General features: G+C 39.7%; 1 pseudogene; it reads right to left on the bottom strand.

Annotated features, from left to right (window-relative positions):
* The window catches only part of LOC139159275 (zinc finger protein 721-like), a 46,749-nt pseudogene extending 30,331 nt beyond the window's left edge, over positions 1 to 16,418 (bottom strand).
* Between the last annotated feature and the right edge of the window lie 3,265 nt (positions 16,419 to 19,683).

The following is a 19,683-nucleotide window of genomic DNA, read 5'->3' on the forward strand; positions in this document are numbered from 1 at the left end:
GATTCCAGAGGGTCGGTGCCGCCACAGAGAAGGCTCTTCCCCTGGGTCCCGCCAGATGACATTGTTTAGTTGACGGGACCCGGAGGAGACCAACTCTGTGGGACCTAACCGGTCGCTGGGATTCGTGCGGCAGAAGGCGGTCTCGTAGATACCCTGGTCCGGTGCCATGAAGGGCTTTATAGGTGATGACCAACACTTTGAATTGTGACAGTTGGCATCCTGGCTGGCTTTATGCCTTCAACAACAGTTTGTAATGCATAAGAAAATGAGAGGTTTTCCTGGCAGAGCAGTTCAAGGCACTGCTGCATTTTATTTTTATTTATTTATTTATTTATTTTGTCCAATACACAATAATACACAATGAATGTTATAGAGGATATAGTGGAGAAGAAATACGAGATATAGGACAGGGGACGGAAGGCACTCTAGTGTGCTTATGTACGCCTCTTACTGACCTCTTAGGAATCTGGAGAGGTCAACCGTGGATAGTCTAAGGGTAAAATGTTGGGGGTTAGGGGATGATACTATGGAGTCCGGTAATGAGTTCCACGCTTCAACAAGTCAATTACTAAAGTCATATTTTTTACAGTGAAGTTTGGAGCAGTTAATATTAAGCTTGAATCTGTTGGGTGCTCTTGTGTTGTTGTGGTTGAAGCTGAAGTAGTCTTTGATAGGCAGGACATTGCAGCATATGATCTTGTGGGCAATACTTAGATCATGTTTAAGGCGTCGTAGTTCTAAGCTTTCAAGACCCAGGATTGTAAGTCTAGTTTCGTAGGGTGTTCTCTTTTGGGTAGAGGAGTGAAGGGCTCTTCTGGTGAAGTATCTTTGGACATTTTCAAGGCTGTTAATGTCTGAGATGCGATATGGTTTCCAAACAGATTAGATGTATTCGAGGATGGTTCTGGTGAAAGTTTTGTAAGCTCTGGTAAGTAGTGCGAGATTGCCAGAGCAGAAACTACGTAGGATTAGATTAACAACTCTTGAGGCCTTCTTGGCAATGTTGTTGCAGTGGACTTTGGCACTTAGATCTTTAGTTATTAGTATTCCAAGGTCCTATTTAAGGCATATTTAAGATCACTTATAAATTCAGCTGAAGTTGGCAATGAAAGGTTGGCAGCCTGGGGCTTCAACTCACCCTCTGCTTGCAGCTCTGACTTTGCTACCTAGAGAAAGGGCTGTGCAGAAGGAAAGGCCCTGGACCCTTCTCAGTCTGGCTTCAGGCTGGGGCACATCACCAAAACAGCATTGGTTGCAATTCTGGATTTTTGGGGGTTTGAGATGGAAGGGCTACTGTCATTATGTCCATCCTAGACCTCTCATCAGGTTTCAATAACAATGACCATGACATCCTCCTGGACAGGCTTTGGAGACAGGAAATGAGAGGAGCTTTATTACTGTGGTTCTACTTCTTATTTATTTATTTATTTAATTTATTTATTGGATTTGTATGCCGTCCCTCTCCGTAGACTCGGGGCGGCTAACAATGATAAAAAACAACATGTAACAAACCAATTAATAAAATGACTAAAAACCCTTATTATAAAACCAGACATACACACAAACATACCATGCATAACTTATAATGGCCTAGGGGGAAGGAATATCTTAACTCCCCCATGCCTGGCGGCATAAGTGAGTCTTGAGTAGTTTACGAAAGACAGGGAGGGTGGGGGCAGTTCTAATCTCCAGGGGGAGTTGGTTCCAGAGGGCCGGGGCCACCACAGAGAAGGCTCTTCCCCTGGGGCCCGCCAAATGACATTGTTTAGTCGACGGGACTCGGAGAAGGCCAACTCTGTGGGACCTTATTGGTCGCTGGGATTCGTGCGGTAGCAGGCGGTTCCGGAGGTAATCTTCCTCTATGCCTGGTTCTAATCCGTTGTGGGAAGAAGTGGGGCTGAATTTTGGGTGCCTCTGGGCTCAAGCCTTTCACTGCTTGTTTTATATACAGTGGTACCTCTACCAAAGAACGCCTCTACTTACAAACTTTTCTAGATAAGAACCGAGTGTTCAAGATTTTTTTGCCTCTTCTCAAGAACCATTTTCCACTTACAAACCCGAGTCTCCGAAACTGTAACCGGAAAAGGCAGGGGAAAGCCTCCGTGAGGCCTCTCTAGGAATCTCCTGGGAGGAAACAGGGCCTCCACCCTCCCCGTAGTTTCCCCAATTGCACGCATTATTTGCTTTGACATTGATTCCTATTGGAAAAATTGCTTCTTCTTACAAACCTTTCTACTTAAGAACCTGGTCACAGAACGAATTAAGTTTCTAAGTAGAGGTGCCACTGTATTTATTTGGCAAGCATATAGAAAAAGTATATAAAATTACAGAAACTGCAGTTTATTGTTTCCAAATGTAAAATAATGCACTTGGGGAAAAGGAATCCTCAATCTGAGTATTGTATTGGCAGTTCTGGGTTAGCAAAAACTTCAGAAGAGAAGGATTTAGGGGTAGTGATTTCTGACAGTCTCAAAATGGGTGAGCAGTGTGGTCGGGCGATAGGAAAAGCAAGTAGGATGCTTGGCTGCATAGCTAGAGGTATAACAAGCAGGAAGAGGGAGATTGTGATCCCACTATATAGAGCACTGGTGAGACCACAATTGGAATACTGTGTTCAGTTCTGGAGACCTCACCTACAAAAAGATATTGACAAAATTGAACGGGTCCAAAGACGGACTACAAGAATGGTGGAAGGTCTTAAGCATAAAACGTATCAGGAAAGACTTCATGAACTCAATCTGTATAGTTTGGAGGACAGAAGGAAAAGGGGGGACATGATCGAAACATTTAAATATGTCAAAGGATTAAATAAGGTTCAGGAGGGAAGTGTTTTTAATAGGAAATAAAACACGATCTAAGTATTGCCCACAAGATCATATGCTGCAACGTTCTACCTGTCAATGACTACTTCAGCTTCAATCGCAACAACACAAGAGCACGCAACAGATTCAAACTTAATATTAACCACTCCAAACTTGACTGTAAAAAATATGACTTCAGCAACCGAGTTGTCGAAGCGTGGAACTCATTACCTGACTCAGTAGTGTCAACCCCTAACCCCCAACATTTTTCCCTTAGACTATCCACGATTGACCTCTCCAGGTTCCTTAGAGGTCAGTAAGGGGCGTGCATAAGTGCACCAGTGTGCCTTCCGTCTCCTGTCCAATTGTCTTTCTTTATCTCATTTATCTTTTCTTCCTTTCAAATATGTTCACCTATACTTTTATATCTTTTCTTCTATTCTTTTCTTTATTTATATTACTGTATTACATATCTATTCTCTTCAATGTGTATTATGTATTGGACAAAATAAATAAATAAATAAAAATAAATAAATATATAATTATGTATATAATTATACACGTGCACACACATATCAAGAATTGACCTAAAAATGCGAGTTCCAGGTGTATTTATAAATGAAGACGCCACAGCCATTGCAAACTCCAGAACATTTAAAATTTATTAAAAACTACTAAAATTAACTAAACTTTTGTTAGTCCTCTACTAACGTCATCAGTGTTAAAATCCCCATTGAAGACAGTTGATTTTATATGATGCTGCTCACTTCGCTCATTGCCCGCATCACAGGCCCACACCCTTCCTTCCCTCCTGTAATTATTATTATGTATTATTATTTATTAGATTTGTATGCCGCCCTTCTCCGTAGTTGTTGCTTAGTCATGTAAACAGGTGGAGTTGCTGTTCCTTCATCTTTTGCATATTGCCTTTTTCTCTCCCCAGAGGGTAGAGTAGGGTTATGAGGCAATACTTGGGGTGTGCTAATCACCACTTTCTCCCCCTTCTTATTATTCCTCCCTTCTAGCATCTTTTTTGCCCATGATCCTGTATTGGGTCTGCATTGTCCTACACCCTCCCTTGTCTATGCGCTCTTCCAATGTGCTCTCCTGCATGCAATTGGAGTTTGTCCCACCTTCATTAAGCTGTTCCTTATGCTTATGGGAGGGGGATTTTTTTCAGATCTCCATCTAACCCTAATGATCCATCCCCCCTTGGCCTTTGCAGGTATCTTATTTATTTATTTATTTGTTTGTTTGTTTGTTTATTCATTCATTCATTTATTAGATTTGTATGCCGCCCCTCTCCGAAGACTCGGGGCGGCTAACAACAATAATAAAGACAATGTGAACAAATCTAATATTAAAAATAATCTAAAAAAAAACCAATTTAAAGAACCAATCATACATACAAGCATACCATGTATAAATTCTATAAGCCTAGGGAGAAGGGAAAATTTCAATTCCCCCATGCCTGACGACAGAGGTGGGTTTTAAGGAGCTTGTGAAAGGCAAGGAGGGTGGGGGCAACTCTGATATCTGGGGGGATCTGGTTCCAGAGGGTTGGGGCCGCCACAGAGAAGGCTCTTCTCCTGAGTCCCACCAAACAACATTGTTTAGTCGACAGGACCCGGAGAAGGCCAACTCTGTGGGACCTAACTGGTCGCTGGGATTCGTGCGGCAGAAGGTGGTCCCGGAGATATTCTCGTCCAATGCCATGAAGGGCTTTATAGGTCATAACCAACACTTTGAATTGTGACCGGAAATTGATCGGCAACCAATGCAGACTGCGGACTGTTGGTGTAACATGGGCATACCTTGGGAAGCCCACGATTGCTCTCGCAGCTGCATTCTGCACGATCTGAAGTTTCCGAACACTTTTCAAAGGTAGCCCCATGTAGAGAGCATTACAGTAGTCAAACCTCGAGGTGATGAGGGCATGAGTGACTGTGAGCAGTGAGTCCCGGTCCAGATAGGGCCGCAACTGGTGCACCAGGTGAACCTGGGTAAACGCCCCCCTCGCCACAGCTGAAAGATGTTTCTCTAATGTGAGCTGTGGATCGAGGACGCCCAAGTTGCAGACCCTCTCTGAGGGGGTCAATAATTCCCCCCCCCGGGGTTATGGACGGACAGATGGAATTGTCCTTGGGAGGCAGAACCCACAGCCAATCCATCTTATCCGGGTTGAGTTTGAGTCTGTTGAATCTTAACGCCCGATATATCGATGGTATATCAATGTGTCTATTAAGGGAGTTTTTATTTGAAAACCAGGCTTCTTTTAGGAGACGGCCTCCCTTATGGGCCAGAACCTTGGTCTCCTGGAAGTTAAATTCATGGCCCTGCTACTCCATATGGTCCAGATCTGGGAGCACACTTCTTGGTGTCGGACTGCTAGTTTATGCGTGTGCACCTTATTTTTTAATCGTTTAGCTGTTTCTCCTACATAGTAGCTTGCACAATTTCTAGTTTATATGGTAAATTACCAAGGAAGTTTCCTCCTTTGGTAGAGTTTCTTTCTTTTTTTAAAAAATAAACTTTATTAATTTTTCATAAAAATTGACAAACATACATACAAACATTTAACATAAAGTCGGGGTTGCAATTTCCCCTCTTGTCCTAGAAGTCAATTTTTTTTACAGAAAAAAGAATACATTGTTAATGCCTTAAATCAACATACTAATTTGAATGAAGAGTTTTGCTCAAACCTTACAATTAAAATAAAATTCACACAAAAAAAAGGAAAAAAGAAATCATTTTAGTATATTTATAATTCTCACATGGCTTTTACATTTTATTTTTCTTATTATTTATCCTTGTATACACCTTGTTCCAAATAATATAAAATTCTGATTCCTCTTGATTATTTAACCGTCTTGTCATCCTATCCATCTCTGCGCAATCCAATATTTTCTTAATTACCTCTTCTTCTTTGGGAGTATTTTCTCCTTTCCAATTTTGCGCATAAACTATCCTGGCCGCGGTCAAAATGTGGATAACTAAATAGAAGATATATTTCTTATATTTCTGCTTTGTTATACACAATAAATAAAGTTCCGAGGTTTTTTTCTATCTCTTGCAATGTTATTTCTTTCATCAATTTTTCTATGGTTTTCCAATATAACTTAGCTTTACTACAAATCCACCTTTGGTAGAGTTTCATTTGGCCGCATTACTCTCCTCCTCAGCGTTAGGTCAGGTTTGTGCGCTACTTTAACCCCCATGTGGTTCAAGTATACGTGCAGCTGTTTCGGATATCCCTTGTATGTGTGGGAGCACCCTCCATGTTGAAGTTCGACTTGTACCTTCAGTGGGCTGCTGGGCATAGCATATGCACAGAACTGGAAAAATGTTAACATACCAACTAAGGATTGTTCTGTCTGGGTTCCCCCAGACGCCAACACCAACTAAAAAGAGTAGGCAGACACGCTGGTAAAAAGCAAAGTCATTTTATATCTTTGAAAACAAACACAGATAACAAAAACTGTTCTTACAAACTGGAATGCTATGAAGCTTCACAGAAGAGTCACGACGGCCAGACAATACAACAGGCTTCTTGCTGGCACGCACACCACTGTAGATAATAAAACCCACGCCTCCCCCAAGTTTTCAGCCTTCGAGGCCACAAGCCAGGTCACAGGACTCCCAAAAGATAACTCTCCACAATACAGGAAGGGCGGGCCTGCCTTTTCAACCTTTCTGAGGAAAACCACACCCAAACCCAGCTGTTGCCTATTAGGGATGGAAATACCTGGCTAATTGTCCCCTTCGTTGTGCTGCCCTTCTCTGCCTCATATCTATGATGGCTTGTGCGTTCTCATCCAATGACTCCAGGCTACTCGCTACTAGCTGGGGAGAGCTCCCCCCCGGGGGTCTCAGGCTGTTCCCCCTCCTCCTCGTCCTGACATTCCTCTTCCCCGTCTGCCTGGTCCTCCTCCTCCTCCTGTTCCTCGTCCTCCCCCTCTGAGCATGGAGCCGGCAGAGTTCCAGCCGATCCCTGAGGAGCCTCAGACTGAATCACAACAAGGATGAACTGATAAGAAAAATTCTGGACTGTGCAGAGATGGATAAAAAAACGAAGGAGATAGGAGAAAAAAGGAAAAGGAAGATACAGATTATTATGCAGTATGGAATAAATGTATAATTAGCTGGAGATTAGAAATAGTAAATAAGAATGAATGGGGAAATGACATAAAGGATATAATGTTTGTAAAATAACATAAAGCTATAACCAATATGCATAAAGAAATATACCGTAGTTTTCAGAGAATAAGATGCAAAAAATGAAGGTTCAGGAGGGAAGTGTTTTTAATAGGAAAGTGAACACAAGAACAAGGGGACACAATCTGAAGTTAGTTGGGGGAAAGATCAAAAGCAACGTGAGAAAATATTATTTCACTGAAAGAGTAGTAGATCCTTGGAACAAACTTCCAGCAGACGTGGTTGGTAAATCCACAGTAACTGAATTTAAACATGCCTGGGATAAACATATATCCATTGTAAGATAAAATACAGGAAATAGTATAAGGGCAGACTAGATGGACCATGAAGTCTTTTTCTGCCGTCAGTCTTCTATGTTTCTATGAGTATAAGACACACCTTAGTTTTGGGGGAGGAAAACAAGGGGAAAAGGCCTCTGCATCTCAGCAATTTGCCAAACAGACAATATACACTATTTGCTGTGTATTTCTGTGCATGTGTATCTGACCCATGGACATAGCAAGGAATTGTAGAAATGTACATTATGGCACTATGTTAATCCCAGAAAGTTTTCTTAAATGTAATCACACTAATTCTTCCCAATTATTTAAATAGATCTATTTAAAAGCACTGGGCCTCTTCAGATTAAGCATTTATTTTAAAACGTTTCATTTTTTAAAGTTAATAATAAAGCAGTCTTTAAAAAATAAGTGTAATGATTTGAACATTCTATAGGCATTTATAGTTATTGACTTACCTCCTTGCAGCAAAAAAACAAACAGCCAGTTTCAGCACAGTCAGATCTGTCTAGCAATTGACCTCCGTGCAGCTTTAGTTTCACTTTCATTTTAGCGCATGGGCTTAATAATAATAATAATAATAATAATAATAATAATAATAATAACAATAATAATTTATTGGATTTGTATGCCGCCCCTCTCCGTAGACTCGGGGCGGCTAACAACAATAATAAAAACAACATGTACAATCCAATAATAAAAAACAATAATAAAACCAATAAAAACAATAATAACAATAATAAAACCAATAAAAAAACCAAACATACACACAAACATACCATGCATAACTTGTAATGGCCTAGGGGGAAGGGCTATCTCAACTCCCCCATGCCTGGTGGTATAAATGAGTCTTGAGTAATTTACGAAAAACAGGGAGGGTGGGGGCAGTTCTAATCTCCGGGGGGAGTTGGTTCCAGAGGGCCGGGGCCGCCACAGAGAAGGCTCTTCCCCTGGGGCCCGCCAAACGACATTGTTTAGTCAACGGGACCTGGAGAAGGCCAATTCTGTGGGACCTTATCGGTTGCTGGGATTTGTGCGGTAGCAGGCAGTTCCAGAGGTAATCTGGTCCAATGCCATGTAGGCAACTTCAAACAATCAGCTGAGTGTCGGGAGGCAGATAATCAGTGGCTTGTGCTAAGCAGGGTTTGGGGTTTTTTTTGCTGCAAGGAGGTAAATTGCTGGCAGGCAGACACCAAAGAATCAGGGTGGCTGGCTGGGGCAGCATTCAGTGTATAAGACACATCCAAGTTTGCAGCCACTATTGAGGGGGGAAGGGTACATTTTATACTCTGAAAAATACGGTATATAGAAATAAGGGAAAATGGGACAATGTGAATAAATATATTTGAAGATTAGGAGGGGGAGAAATGTTAATAATAGAATACTACCACTATGAAACTGCTGTAAAAAGGGAATATATGTTGTGTGTTGGTGGTGGTGTTTTTTAAAGAAAAAAAAATAGATATAGAAGTAACTCAAGGTGGCAAATAAACATCACAGAGACCTAAGAGTTTTTTCTCTGGCCTAGCATTGCAATTCACCTTGACACTGTGAAAAGGAACAACCACAAAAGTCCAGAGAAAGGAAGCACCCTCATCTTTGATACCAAGACATGTTTGACTAAAAAGAATAAGGCAGGAATTTAAATGGTTAATTTGTCAAATGGATTCCCAAAAAGAGAAATGAAATTCAAGATTCGTCTACACACATCAAATTTTGCTTCATATGGAATTTCTTGTGTGTGAGAAGAGACGAATTTTGTGTGAAGCACTTTCCACAATCTGGACACTCATCTGGTTTCTCTCCTGTGTGTGTCCTCTGGTGTATCACAAGCTTAGAATTCTGCTGGAAACTTTTCCCACAATCCACACACTGATACGGTTTTTCTCCCGTGTGAGATCTCTGGTGTATCATCAGGTTGGAATTCTGACTGAAATGTTTCCCACAATCCGGACATTGAAATGGTTTTACTCCTGTGTGAGTTCGCTGGTGTATCACAAGCTTAGAACGCTGCTTGAAACTTTTTCCACAATCACTACATTTCTACGGTTTCTCTCCTGTGTGTATCCTTTGGTGTTCTACCAGGTTGGAATTCCAACGGAAACTTTTCCCACAATCCAGGCACTGATACGGTTTTTCTCCTGTGTGAGTCCTCTGGTGTATCACAAGGTGGGAATTCCGAATGAAGCTTTTCCCACAATCCAGGCACTCATACAATTTTTCTCCTGTGTGAGTCCTCTGGTGTTTCACTAGGTAGGAACTCAGGATGAAACTTTTCCCACAATCCAGGCATTCATACAGTTTTTCTCCTGTGTGAGTCCTCTGATGTTTTATTAGGTCGGAATTCTGACTGAATCGTTTCCCACAATCTAGGCACCCATACGGTTTTTCTCCTGTATGAGTCCTTTGGTGTTTCACTAGGTAGGAGCTCAGCATGAAACATTTCCCACAATCCAGGCATTCATATGGTTTTTCTCCTCTGTGAGTCCTCTGATGTTTCACTAGGTCAGAACTCTGAGTGAAACATTTTCCACAATCCAGACACTCATACGGTTTTTCTCCTGTGTGAGTCCTCTGGTGTATCACCAGGTTGGTATTCAGGCTGAAACATTTTCCACAAACAGAACATTTATACGGTTTCTCTCCTGTGTGAGTCCTCTTGTGTCTCACCAGATTGGAATGAATGCTAAATCTTCTGTCACATAGGGAGCACTGGTAGGGCTTCTCTCCAGTATGGGTTCTTCCATGAACCGTGAGAAAGCTTTTCCGAGTAAAGCTTTTCTCGCACTCCAAACATTTGTATGGCATTTCACTGGACGGATCCTGTTGTGCTGAATCAGATTTGATCTGCAATCTGTGTTTTTCCCACATTAGGCAGTCTGCAGTTTTTTTCAAAACTGATAGGCTTGGATTCTTGAGGTGGAGAAAAATATTTCTGACCTCCTGCCTGGTGGATGGTGGGTTCAAATAATTATTTCCTTCCTCAAAGGCTCTAACCTATGCCTGCCAATTTTGGCTATGCATAGAACCTTTCTCTTCCTACTGATTTATATTTGTTCCTCACTTTTTCTTTATTTAAATATAATCCTCCTTGATTTCTCATTTAATAGTTTTTTCAGTCCTGTGTGCTCTATTTATTCCAGCTCAAAAGTTTGTTCCTGTTATTCTTTCCCTCATCTCTCATCTACTAAAGAGGAGTTTTTAAACTTTCTGGGCGAATTGGAGAATAATTTTGAATGATGGTTTATTTGGCCCGTTAATGTTGCTTCTCATTCTCTGTTGTCCAGAGTGCTCTTCTTGGCATCCTCTCTTTCTGTAATATTAATATAAAGAGTTTAGTTTTATTCTTGTTTGAAAATGGCTGCAGGAAGTATGAAAGCAGAAAAAATCCCACCCCATTCCATTTATTAGCCTGAAAAAAGAAACCCCAAAATCTGTTTTAACCTCTAATATTATTTATGATTGATTTGGCATACAGAAGCCTAACAAGATCAGAGTTCAAATATCAGTGCCATATAAAATTCTTTCTTTCAATCAATCAGACAATCAGAATAGAATTGGAAGGGACCTTTGAGGTCCTGTAGTCCATCTCCCTCCTCAAGCAGATGTATGGTAGAATATTACACTTAAGTTTTTGGCTTGGGTAAATACATTCATGTATGCAGTCATATGAGCACAGAAATGCACACCTATGATTGTATATAGACAATCTGTGTGCATCTTCCGGTCACAATTCAAAGTGTTGGTAATGACCTTTAAAGCCCTACATGGCAGTGGACCAGAATACCTCCGGAACCGCCTTCTACCGCACGAATCTCAGCGGCCGATAAGGTCCCAGAGTTGGCCTTCTCTGGGTCCTGTCGACTAAACAGTGTCGTTTGGCGGGCCCCAGGGGAAGAGCCTTCTCTGTGGTGGCCCCAGCCCTCTGGAATCAACTCCCCCCAGAGATTAGAACTGCCCCCACCCTCCCTGTCTTTCGCAAATTACTTAAGACCCACCTGTATCGCCAGGCATGGGGGAACTGAGACACCTCCCCCAGGCTTTTATATTTCATGTTTGGTATGTGGAATTGAAAAAGATTTTGACTGATAGGTTATTTTGAATTTTAGTGCTGTCTCTCATTCTCTGTTGTCCAGAGTGCTCTTCTTGGCATCCTCTTTATCTGTAAGGTTAATATAAATTGATTAGTGTAATTATTGTTGAAAAATGGCTGCAGGACATGTGAAAGAAGCAAAAAAACAAATAAATCCCCATCTAATATATTAGCATGAAAATACAAACACCAAAATTCTATTTTAATCTCTAATATTATTTATGATTGATTTGGGACATAGAAAACTAACAAGATCCAAGTTCAAATATCGACTCGATTGTAAGCATCCATTTTGCCCACGAAATCCCATTATCATCGCTATTGTTTATATTAACACTAGAGCTATTGACAATAATAATCCAGAAGAATAAACAAATTAAAGAACTGGAAATAAAGAAAGAAATTTACAAGCTTTTGCAGATGATCTCGTATTTATAATAGAAGAGCCACTACAATCTGTCTTGCGCCTTTTGGAAGTATTGGGAGAATATAGAGAAGCAGCTGGATTGAGAATAAATAAGGAAAAAACTAAAACGATAGTCAAAATGTGTCCAAAATACAGAAAAAAGAATTGACGGAGAGAATAAGTCTCCAAATAATTAAAAAAGTGAAATATTTGGAAATATTATTAACGGCAAGATGTATAATAATCAAAGGAGATAAGAATAGCAAATTAAACTATCAACTAAAGGCAGATTTAGAGAAATGGGGAAAGTTGCAATTAATCCTTATAGAATAGAATAGAATAGAATTTTTATTGGCCAAGTGTGATTGGACACACAAGGAATTTGTCTTGGTGCATATGCTCTCAGCGTACATAAAATAAAATATACATTTGTCAAGAATCATATGGTAGAACACTTAATGATTGTCATAGGGGTCAAATAAGCAATGAAGACTCAATATTAATAAAAATCTTAGGATATAAGCAACAAGTTACAGTCATAGAGTCAACATGGGAGGAAATGGGTGAAAGGAATGATGAGAAAAACTAGTAGAATAGAAGTGCAGATTTAGTAGAAAGTCTGACAGTGTTGAGGGAATTATTTGTTTAGGGTTAGTGGGAGAATTGCAACTGTAAAAATAAACATCCTACCAAAAATCCTTTCCCTATTTTAGATAAATAAATTAAAATAAATTCCTATTTATTTTACCTATAAAATTGGATGAAGAATATTTCAGAAATTTGAACATAATGATATCTAAATTTATTTAGCAAGGGAAAAGACCTAGAATTAAATTTAAACTATTACTAAAGAAAGAGGAGGATTCAGCCTTCTGGTTTGGGAAAGATACTATCAAGCTGCTGCATTCACATGTGTGAGAGAGTGGACAAATTTTAAAAATAAGAGATTATTAAATAGGATGGCATGTCTTTTTGTGGGATGGCAGACACAAAGCTCACCAGTACAGTCCAAAGGCATCATAATAGATGAGATATTTTTGAAGTATGGATAAAAAGCAAAAACAGATATACATGGAAATTCCAGCTTGGCCTCGGAGTAGAGTCCTCAGAGAGGGGCGGCATACAAATCTAATAAATAATAATAATAATAATAATAATAATTATTATTATTATTATTATTATTATTATTATTATTATTATTATTATTATTATTATTATTGGCTCTCAACATTAGAGGTTTTGGTCCATTCAAATTTTATGAACATGGGGAAAGTAGTTACATAAAAGGACATTCTAAATGAATATGGGGATTTAAAATCCAGAAAGGCTACAAGAGGAAGGGGTAGAACTGGGATGGTGGTCATATCTCAGATTAAATCATGATACAGTATATAAAAGATAGAAAAGAATGGAGTATTAAGAAAGAATCAATGGTGCTAGACAATATTTTTCTAGGAGTGGATGAAAAGGTGATAAAGAAAATCTATCAATATTTATTGGAATACAGAATGGGGGAAGAACAAGTGAAGGAAACCATGGCAGGTTGGGCTCAAAAATTTGACTACAATATTGATCTGGCAAGAACTAGGGGAGAGAAACAGGAATCTAACCTTGGCTACTGCTTATAAAGAAAATTTATATAAAACCTTCTACAGGTGGCTTATTCCGCCTACAAGAATATCAAAAAGGGACAAGGAATTCTCACCACAAAATTGGAAATGCAAACTAGGAAAAGAATCTTTTTATCATATGCGATGACTATGTAGATAAGCAAGGAAATTTTGGCACCAGATAAAGACACGGCTGGAAGAGATATTAAATAAAAACAGATTTGAAATCAGAATCTTTTATTCTATGTGAAGGTATCTTTTAATCAATGATATTTTTGTATCATTTATGAACATAGGGAGAGTCATTATGTATAAGGACATTCTAAATCAGACCTGGGCAAAGTGTGGCCCGGGGGCCGGATGCGGCCCGCCCGCTGTCTGTGACTGGCCCGTGGAGGTTGGGGTGAAGGAAGGAAAGAAGGAAGGAGAAATGGATGGATGGAGGGAGGGAGGAAGGAAGGAAAGAAGGAGAAATGGAGGGAGGAAAGAAGAAAGGAGAAATTGAGGGTTTCCCAAAACCTCTCCATTATGTTGGAAATGCAAGAAGGAAATAGGGTCCTATTACCATCAATGGTGGACGTGTAGCAAAGCTAGACTCTATTGGAAAATGATAGAAAAAATAATAAAAGGAATAGTAATGCAAGATATAGAAATAACCCCGGAATTTTATTTATTAGGAATTACTAACCAGACCTATAAGAAAGAAATTTTATATCTAGTTATACATATTTTAACTGCGGCTAGGATAATATATGCGCAAAATTGGAAAGGAGAGAATATCCCCAAAGAGGAAGAAGTTATTACAAAAATATTAGATTGCGCTGAAATGGATATGATGACAAGACGCTTAAATGATCAAGAAGATACGGAATTTTATGATACATGGAACAAAGTTTATATATGGATAAATAAGAAGAAACAGTAGAAGGTTAAGAAAACAATTAAATAAATGAGTAAATTGTTTTGGCAAAGATAAGATTTGTGTTATAATAGAATTAGTTAGAATATGTTTGTTTTAGAAATACAGTATATTAGAATCAGTTTACATATGAAGAATTATTATGAGATGAATTTTGAATTTATATTAGAATTAGTTTAAATATGAAAAATTATAATGAGAAGTTTAACAAATTATTTTTTAACATTTACAATAATGAACTGTATTTAAATGTGTATTCTTTTTTCTGTATTCAAATTTATACTTTTGAGATAAGCGGGGAAATATAACCCCACTTTTGTGTTAAATGTATGTGTGTGTGTCTGTTCGTCTATTTTATGAAAATTAATAAAAATATTTTTAAAAAAGAAAAAAAAGAGGAGAAATGGAGGGAGGAAGGAGAAATGGAGGGAGGAAGGAAGGAAGGAAAAATTCTCTTTCCATGCCCTTTTGCAAAAGTCCAATAAATGCTCATTTTTTAATTGTTCATTGGTTTCATTGGCCTTTCCAAGAAATTTAAAGCAAACCCCCACCCCACCTCTCAGGGGGGAAAGTGAGGAGGAAGAAGAAAAGGAATCCAAAGCTACTTTCAGGCAAAGCCTCCACTATGTTTTCTCAACTGACAATGTAGGTCAGTTGAAGAGAGGCACCTGAAAGGAATATTTTGAAAGAGAAGTAAAGAACTGCCCAAAAGCAGAAATAAAAAGCAGAGAAAATCAGAGAGACAGAAGCTTTTCTCCATCTGGAGAAGGAAGGAAGGAAGGAGAAATGGAGGGAAGAAGGAAGGAAGGAAGGAAGGAAGGAAGGAAGGAAAGAAGGGGTGGGCAATTAATTTATAATTATAATTATAATATAATATAATATACTGTATAATTATAATTTATAATTATAATATAATTAACTCAGTTCTACCCAATAATATACAGTATTGGGTAGAACTGAGTTAATTATATTAATCCGCCCCTCTAAAACCATCCCAATTTCTCATGCAGCCCCATGGCAAAATTAATTGCCCACCCCTGTTCTAAATGAAGAAGGGGATTTAAAATCCAGAAAGGGGCTACAAGAAGAAGGGGTAGAACTGGAATAGTGGGCATATCTGCAGATTAAATCACGATATATAAAAGATGGAAAAGAATGGGATATTAAGAAAGAATAAAATGGTGTTATAAAAGCAGAGAAATTTTGGCACCAGGTAAAGGCATGGCTGGAAGAGATATTAAATAAAAACTTAGATATGAAACCAGAACTGTTTCTACCAGGAATCACAAAAGAAAAATAAGAAAAGGTCAGATATACATAATGCTGCATATTAAGACTGCTTTATGCACAATGGGTGGAAAATAAAAAAGGAGAGAAGCAACTTAGAATTTCCTGACAGTTAGAACGGTTGATCAGTGGAACAGCTTGCCTCCAGAAGTTGATGTTGGATAACCATCTGTCTGAAATAGCATACGGTTTCCTGCCTAAGCAGGGGGTTGGACTGGATGACCTCCAAGATCCCTCCCAACTTTGATTATTATTATTATTATTATTATTATTATTATTATTATTATTATTATTATTATTTAGATTTGTATGCCGCCCCTCTCCGTAGACTCGGACTGCTCACAACAGCGATAAAAACAATACATAGTAACAAATCTAATAATTAAAATCTAAAATTACAGTTTTACATTAAACAGTCTAAAAAGAAAAGAAAATCCCAATAGATAAAATACATACACACAGTCATAACATGCACAAAATTACATAGGCAACGGGGGGATGTCTCAGTTCCCCCAAGCCTGACGACAGAGGTGGGTTTTAAGGAGTCTAGGAAAGGCAAGGAGGGTGGGGGCAGTCCTAATCTCTGGGGAGAGTTGATTCCAGAGGGTCGGAGCCGCTACAGAGAAGGCTCTTCCCCTGGGTCCCGCCAGACATAATGATAAATATATAGAAAATCTAGGCATGCGCAAAACTGGCCAGGCTAACATTAGAAGTCAAAAATAACGGTGAGACAGAAACCTGCCCTTCATTCACCTCCCAGCAGCCGCCTCGGAAAAGCACAAGAGGCTCGGCCGATGGCATTCTCCTCCTTATGGCTTAAACGGAAGAGGAAGTTCCACTGCCCTTCGCCTCCTCATCTCTTTACATCCGCTCTAGCAATCCAATGTTTCAACCGTCGCTCTCTGCCTCTGCGCCTTCCCTAGAACAGCTCAGTCGCCGCTGTACCGAGTGTTGTTTCTCTGTAGCGCGCCATCTAGCGACATGAAGGCGGAGGAACATGCTCGTTCTACCTTCAGCTGTTTGAAAATGTTCTCATTGAGTCCGTGCTTCTTTCAGTGCCATCGAGTCCTATTCGAGATCACCGATAACTTTTCTCCCCGAGGCTCCATCCCAAACCTTTTCTTTCAGGTTCCTCAAGAGGGCATCCATTGTTCATGGAGCTGAGACCGAAGCTTATTTTTCCAGAAGGGGGAATTAAATCACAGGAATCCTCTGTTTTCGAGGATGTGGGGGCTGAAAATGTCGTGCAATTAAGAAAAAGAGAAAGTGTATCTCCTTTGGTTTCAGCCATGGTTTCTTCTGGGGCAGGGGATTGTGCAGGATAACTTCTGAAAACCTGCTTCTGTATAATAGCAATTAGAATTGCTATTATTTTCTCTTGCTTCCCCCTCTGGTTATCAAACCTGGTGCCCCATCCTTGCTTAGCAATGGATATTCTGGGGTCAATTGGTACTGCAACCTGAGAACTGCCCCTATTTCTTTTCTAAGCTCAAGAGAGGGCCAGAAGAGTAATTATATTATTATTATTATTATTATTATTATTATTATTATTATTATTATTATTATTAATTAGATTTGTATGCCGCCCCTCTCCGTAGACTCGGGGCGGCTTACAGCAATGATAAAACAAATAACAAATAACATATAATAACAAATCTAATAGTTAGAATCTAAAATAACAATAACACATTTAAAAAGTCTAAACAACAAGAAACCCCAATATATAAAAACATACATACAGTCATATCATACACAAAAAACTGCATAGGCAGGGGGAGATGTTTCAGTTCCCCCACACTTGATGGCAGAGGTGGGTTTTAAGGAGTTTATGAAAGGCAAGGAGGGTGGGGGCAGTTCTAATCTCTGGAGGGAGCTAATTCCAGAGGATCGAAGCCGCCACAGAGAAGGCTCTTCCCCTGGGTCCCGCAAAACGACATTGTTTTGTTGACGGGACCCGGAGGAGACCAACTCTGTGGGACCTAACCAGTGTTCCCTCTAATTTTTGGGGGTGGGTGGGCGGAAAAGTATAGTGTCTGAGCGGCAGTCCCTTCGGGACTGGGCGGCACAGAAATAATAAATAGATAGATAGATAGATAGATAGATAGATAGATAGATAGATAGATAGATAGATAGACGACAGACAGACAGACAGACAGACAGACAGACAGACAGACAAACAAAAAACCCACCCTGTTTTGCCTCAGAGAATTTCAAAATAAAATACTGTACTGTGTGTCTATAACAGTGAGCTCATAATAGGGCAACTCTATCAATATCAAAATGCCACCTAAATAGTTGAGCTAGTTTCAAACTAGATTTTGATTTTCTTTCTCTTCCTTACTCCCATTCTTTTTCTTTCTCTTTTCCTTCCTCTCTTTTTTCTATCTGTTTCTCTCTCTTCCTCTCTTCCTCTCTCTCTCCTTCCCTCTCACTCTTTCCCTCTCGGCTTCTGGGCAGGTTTGGAAAACTCTGAGTTGATGATGATTTTTAAGTGAGCGATTGCTCACTGCTCAGCTTAGAGGGAACTATGGACCTAACCGGTCACTGGGATTCGTGCGGCAGAAGGTGGTCTCGTAGATATCCTGGTCCGGTGCCATGAAGGGCTTTATAGGTGATGACCAACACTTTGAATTGTGACAGTTGGCATCCTGGCTGGCTTTATGCCTTCAACAACAGTTTGTAATGCATAAGAAAATGAGAGGTTTTCCTGGCAGAGCAGTTCAAGGCACTGCTGCATTTTATTTATATTTATTTATTTATTTTTGTCCAATACACAATAATACACAATGAATGTAATAGAGGATATAGTGGAGAAGAGATACGAGATATAGGACAGGGGATGGAAGGCACTCTAGTGCGCTTATGTACGCCCCTTACTGACCTCTTAGGAATCTGGAGAGGTCAACCGTGGATAGTCTAAGGGTAAAATGTTGGGGGTTAGGGGATGATACTACGGAATCCGGTAATAAGTTCCACGCTTCAACAACTCGGTTACTGAAGTCATATTTTTTACAGTCAAGTTTGGAGCAGTTAATATTAAGCTTGAATCTGTTGTGTGCTCTTGTGTTGTTGTGGTTGAAGCTGAAGTAATCTTTGATAGGCAGGACGTTGCAGCATATGATCTTGTGGGCAATACTTAGATCATGTTTAAGGCGTCGTAGTTCTAAGCTTTCAAGACCCAGGATTGTAAGTCTAGTTTCGTAGGGTGTTCTGTTTCGGGTAGAGGAGTGAAGGGCTCTTCTGGTGAAGTATCTTTGGACATTTTCAAGGGTGTTAGTGTCTGAGATGTGATATGGGTTCCAAACAGATGAGATGTATTCGAGGATGGTTCTGGTGAAAGTTTTGTAAGCTCTGGTAAGCAGTGCGAGATTGCCAGAGCAGAAACTACGTAGGATTAGATTAACAACTCTTGAGGCCTTCTTGGCAATGTTGTTGCAGTGGACTTTGGCACTTAGATCTTTAGTTATTAGTATTCCAAGGTCCTATTTAAGGCATATTTAAGATCACCTATAAATTCAGCTGAAGTTGGCAATGAAAGGTTGGCAGCCTGGGGCTTCAACTCACCCTCTGCTTGCAGCTCTGACTTTGCCACCCAGAGAAAGGGCTGTGCAGAAGGAAAGGCCCTGGACCCTTCTCAGTCTGGCTTCAGGCTGGGGCACATCACCAAAACAGCTTTGGTTGCAATTCTGGATTTTTGGGGGTTTGAGATGGAAGGGCTACTGTCATTATGTCCATCCTAGACCTCTCATCAGGTTTCAATAACAATGACCATGACATCCTCCTGGACAGGCTTTGGAGACAGGAAATGAGAGGAGCTTTATTACTGTGGTTCTACTTCTTATTTATTTATTTATTTATTTATTTATTTATTTATTTATTTATTTATTTATTTAATTTATTTATTGGATTTGTATGCCGTCCCTCTCCGTAGACTCGGGGCGGCTAACAATGATAAAAAACAACATGTAACAAACCAATTAATAAAATGACTAAAAACCCTTATTATAAAACCAGACATACACACAAACATACCATGCATAACTTATAATGGCCTAGGGGGAAGGAATATCTTAA

The sequence above is a fragment of the Erythrolamprus reginae genome, chromosome 2, assembly GCF_031021105.1.
Source record: "Erythrolamprus reginae isolate rEryReg1 chromosome 2, rEryReg1.hap1, whole genome shotgun sequence".
In the NCBI taxonomy this organism is placed as follows: domain Eukaryota; kingdom Metazoa; phylum Chordata; class Lepidosauria; order Squamata; family Dipsadidae; genus Erythrolamprus; species Erythrolamprus reginae.